Source organism: Zosterops lateralis (assembly GCF_965231275.1).
Source record: "Zosterops lateralis genome assembly, chromosome: 5".
NCBI lineage: Eukaryota > Metazoa > Chordata > Aves > Passeriformes > Zosteropidae > Zosterops > Zosterops lateralis.
In genome coordinates this window covers 62,219,364-62,224,177 of record NC_139766.1, presented here as the reverse complement: position 1 = coordinate 62,224,177, position 4,814 = coordinate 62,219,364, and the positions used below count along the sequence as shown (strand labels likewise).

Genomic DNA, 4,814 nt, shown 5'->3' with positions numbered 1-4,814 from the left:
TAATGGGCTATAAAGGTATGTGTCTCTATAGCATAACTTGTGTTTTATTGATTTTTGCTTCAGTGATATTTGAATTTTGTGATGGATATAGAAGTTTCTGGCATTGGCTGAAATGAATCATCCTTTTAGCTTCTCAATTACATATTGCTTTTGATACAAAGTCAGAAGACAAGGTGTCTTTTGAGCTGTTTATTTAAAGACACTGAGAAAATTGATAAATGCCTCTTTGTTTTTCTTAATCTGTGATTGCAGAGTTGGTATTTACCATTATATTGCATCGTTAGGTAGAACATGGAATAAAGCTAAGGTGGAAAGAAAATTTTGCAGGCTTTTTCAGATCTCATATTACTCACAACTTTTCAAGTCAGTAATGATCAAGAAGCCTTTTCATGTTATGAAGGTTTGCTTAGCAACTTGTGTCAGGCACAGGTGAAGACGTCAGAGGAGGTGTCTTTCAACTTTTTGTGGGGAAAATAACCAGAGCTTGCTTGAAGTGATGCAACAAAGCTCCTTCTGTCCAGTAGTTCTTCCCAAGCTGCTGTTATGGAACATGTTTGTATTTCCATGCCTTCCTTTAGAAGATAAGGTTAGTATCTGGTACATCAGCCCTCTTCTGGGATTAAAGTGGGAGAGTTAAGGAAACAGTGAGCCAGGGTTCAGTGGTGCAGAGAGTGTGAGCAGCTGCCTGCTTTGAGTGACAGAAAATAAACACGGCTTGTGTTTACAAACCAAACATACGCAGGTGCTCCAGAATTCATGGTGCCATGGGTGATGGATTTCAAGGGGATGGAGAGGACTCTTAGGATTACAAGGAGACTATATATATTTCTTTTAAGATTTAAAAAACCCAAAAACTTGAGAAATGAGGCCTGTGTACTGCTTAATGTGATGTACTCTCCCAGGAACATATTTTCATTTTGGGAAGCTGTACTAATATAAGAATTTGGCATCTGTAGTTTTAGATTGATTTTGAGGCTGTAAAATACGTAAGTACAAATTAATCCAGACCCAGCTCTTAATTAGTTTCTGTTATTTTAAGTTTCTTGCATAAGATTCAGTCACTTGAATGCCTAGGAAAATCAACAATTCTGCATACAGTGATTTGCTCCTTAAATGTGCTACTTGGCGGCCAGGGTTTTGTTGTCTGCTTTTTCGGCTGATATTTTAGCCTTGATGTACTGCATGAAATAAAATCAGGCTCCAATGGTTCTAGCAGAGGACAAGTAGTAGCAAGGCCTGCTTCATTTGGGGCTGCAGTGCAGGTGTTACCATGGTAACTTCTTAAATATCAAAGTACTATGTGGGTGTGATGCCTATTGATTTTTGCCTTTTTTTGTTTTATATATTCTCTGCATTCTTTACACATATATTTGTAACTCTACTATAGTCTATATATTTTTTAAATTTATTTTATTTTCCCAGAACTCCCAGAATCTATTCAGGACCATCCGAAATCCCTTTAGGACCCCCTGACTCCCCCTCAATCCCCCCCCAAACTGCCCCAAGGTGCTCCAACCACAAATTCCAGTACTTATAAAAAGTTCAAGAAAGTGACAGTGGGGGGGAATCCTTGGGAATTTGGGGGTTGTGGGATGGGATTTGTGGATCCCAAGTGTGGCTGGGGGAATGGGGACCCCATTTTTTGTTCCCCTTGACCTTGAGACACTCGGCCATACTGGAGAAATATTTCTGATTGGCTTCAGCCACTTTCCTCTCAGCTGCCTGCAGGTTCATGATCTCAAACCCCTGCAGGGAGGTGAAGGCCAAGCTCCAGGCTGTGCCCAAGCTGGAGTCACATATTGTGGATTTGTCCCTGTAGATGACATTCTGCTTCTGCTAGGACTTCTGCAGAGTTTTTTTGATCTGGGCCTTGGTGTCCTTGTTGATCTGACTGCTGGCCTTGCCCAGGTGGCCCAGGCTGTACCCAAGGTCCTCCTGGTAGGCGTCCTCCTCAATCTCCCCAAAGCTCATCCTGTTGGCCTGTCTGCAGATCTGTCAGCCCCAAGTGTTCCTTCATCTTCTGGCACCTCTGGGTCCCCCTCTTCTCCCTCAGCCCATCCAACGGCAGCGGCTTCACCAGGGTGGGCTCCTGCCACTTGTCAAACTTGTGTTTGATCTCTTCCTTCAGCTCATAGCCCATCTTCCCATCCTGGCTCTCATGGAAGCTGTCCACCCTGGCTGCAAAAGTGCACTTGACTGCCACCCTTGGCACCACTGTTCTCCTCAAATCCAGCGGCTGGGACCAGATGATGTCTCTGTGGTAGATGGAGCTGGTGTGGGGCAGGATGGAGGTGGAGGAGAAGCCAGGCAGAGTCTGGCGCTGGGCCCCCAGCAAGAGGATGTTGCAGGGACAGCAGCTTGGACAGCAGGGTGAGGTCCCCTGCCACCCCCATGATCTTGGCAGCTGTGGAGGCCCCACAGATGAGGGAGAGGTTGGGGGATGATGAAGGACATGCAGGACTCCATGTACTCATAGATACACATCTTGGCCCCACTCAGCACCAGTGCCATGTCACATGCGTCCTCAATCCTGCCCAGCTCCTCCTCTGACAGCTGCTGCCTCTGGGTGTGGAGGCAGTCATGCTGACCACCATGATGGTGGCATTGGTCAAGATCTGCTGCACATTCTCATTTATCCAGGGAATTTCCCAATTCCTAGACGGTTCAGATGTAATCCAGGGTGTTGGGCACCAGTGACTCCAGCTCCAGGAACCATTTGGAATAGTTGTCTCATAAGAACTTGTGGATGATGTTGAGCTTGTTCTCAGTCTCCACCATGAGGTTGTTGGTGTCCATGATCAGCTGGTACTTGGGGGCCACTTCCACAGGCCCCAGAACTTTGCCACCTTGGGCTGTTTCTGGATGTATTTCTCCATTTTCTGCATGGTCTCAGCAAATGCCACGGACCCTCAGAGCTCGGCAATGCTCCCCATGGACTCTGCAGCCTTAAGTGGCTCCAGCTCCTCCCTCACATCCTCAGTCAGGAGCTCCTTTCTGCCCCTTGGAGCCTTTGGCCTCATCCTCCTCCAGGTCCACCAGCAGCTTGTCTGCCAGTGACCTGGCAACACTAGGAGCACTCCTGCTCCTGCCATTCCCGTTGCAGCCGTGTTCATGTCACTTCTGTCAGGAAAATCCACTAAGGCTTATGTCCAGCAAGGAGAAAGAGGAGTCCTGCAACTTCATTCAAATAAAAGGAGAGAGCTCACAGGGGAACATGCCTGTGGGGTTTTCTCTCTCTAGGTTTTGGAGGGCACAGCCTGATGAGCTGAACAGTCTCTACAGACTGGGGGTAGCACAGGAGATACCCAAAAGATATCGACCAACAAGGGCCAGTAATGAACCATCAACCCCAAACAATAAACCTGCAATGGCCGGAGGCACCTGGGCTGGGAAAGGAGAGATATGAATGAGGACCAAATTAGGAGGATAAGAGATCTGTAGCCAATAGGCAACCAAATACTAAGAACTGTGTGGCTTGGAACCAATGAACATTGAACCAATGTATCTCTGTGGGTTTTGAGTGTATGAAGTTTGTGAAAAATCATGTAAAATTCTGTGTCATGGGATGATTTTCTCTACACGCCTGGGCTATGTGTGGATGAAATTCTTTCTGTTGCACATTCTGGCCAGAAAAAGTAATGCCTGATTATCTAACACTAAAAATATTGTTGGAGGGCTTTTTTTTTTTTTCCCCATGGTTTCGGTGACACTAGGAAGGTACAGCCTTCCGGAACTGCCTACCACATATTCCCCCCTTGAACCTATTATTTCTGAACTCAAAGTTCAGAAGTTCAGGCCTAGTGCATGCCCTTGTCTGTTTCAGGAGCCAAGCTGCCTGGACTCTGGAACAAACCTGTGCCCAATGTAGAGACATTAAGATCCATTTCAAAGATATTACACCTGCGCCTTCACCCATCAAATCGTGAAGACATTACCTTTCCTCTCACTTCTGACTGCATCACCCCTTGTGCTCCTAATTGGTGGGTTTTGACAATTATGCTAATTTACTAAACTTGTAGAACTGTGTGCACCCCTGTGGGAGGTGGACTTTTGTGAATATTTCTCCATAACTGCCTCTGGAGGCCTCCAATGAATACCAGCTTTTATATTACCTCCTATACTAATATTATCTTGCAAGTGTGTGTTATGTCATTTCTAGGCTGAAAAGGGCATCAGGTGCAGAAACACTCCCAGCAGAGACCTGGGAGGCACTTAGTTCTGTCCATTTGAGAACAGGCTCTGAGATGTATCACAGCTGGGCATCTTACTGAAAGCTGGTGGAATTAGGAGCTTTTGAAAAGTTAATTAATTAATAGCATGTTTTCTGAGTAGTTAACACAAGTGGATTGAATGATATGTGTAAGGGTGGCATGATTGGCCCTTAACTAAAATAGCAGTGGGGAAAGGAAGTATTTATAGCCATGATCTGAGGGTTTCATTGTCCAGTCTCTGTATTCAAAATTATTCCTTGAAGACCTTCTGAAGGCAGCTGTTGAGGGAAGGATGAATGTTTCAAAACCTGTGCTATGCAAGGGATTCACAGGCTGTCTCAGCTGACTTCCAGTTAGTTTTCACAGTGGTCTCAAGCAGACTTGGCACAGGATATGGGTGGCCGATGGGAAAAGGCAGCACATCTGTCTTCTGCTGACTTTATGCCTTGAAGCTGTTTGTTTTTGGTGGAATATGAGACCCCTGTCACATCAAACCTGTGTTTGCTTTCCCAGAACACAGGAAAGCTGGCTCTGTGGCAACTGTTTCATTAAGATTTGAGACTTTTATGGGGCAGAACATTTTGTGCCGGTTTTGCTGCCACT

General features: G+C 45.7%; 1 pseudogene across 1 annotated transcript; it reads right to left on the bottom strand.

The window, feature by feature from the left end:
• Positions 1–1,300: 1,300 nt before the first annotated feature.
• On the bottom strand, positions 1,301–3,916 carry LOC310909952 (U4/U6 small nuclear ribonucleoprotein Prp31-like; annotated as a pseudogene). The gene is made up of 2 exons: positions 3,901–3,916; positions 1,301–2,908 (listed from the first exon to the last, which is right to left on the bottom strand). The product of its transcript is annotated as a U4/U6 small nuclear ribonucleoprotein Prp31-like (transcript).
• Between the last annotated feature and the right edge of the window lie 898 nt (positions 3,917–4,814).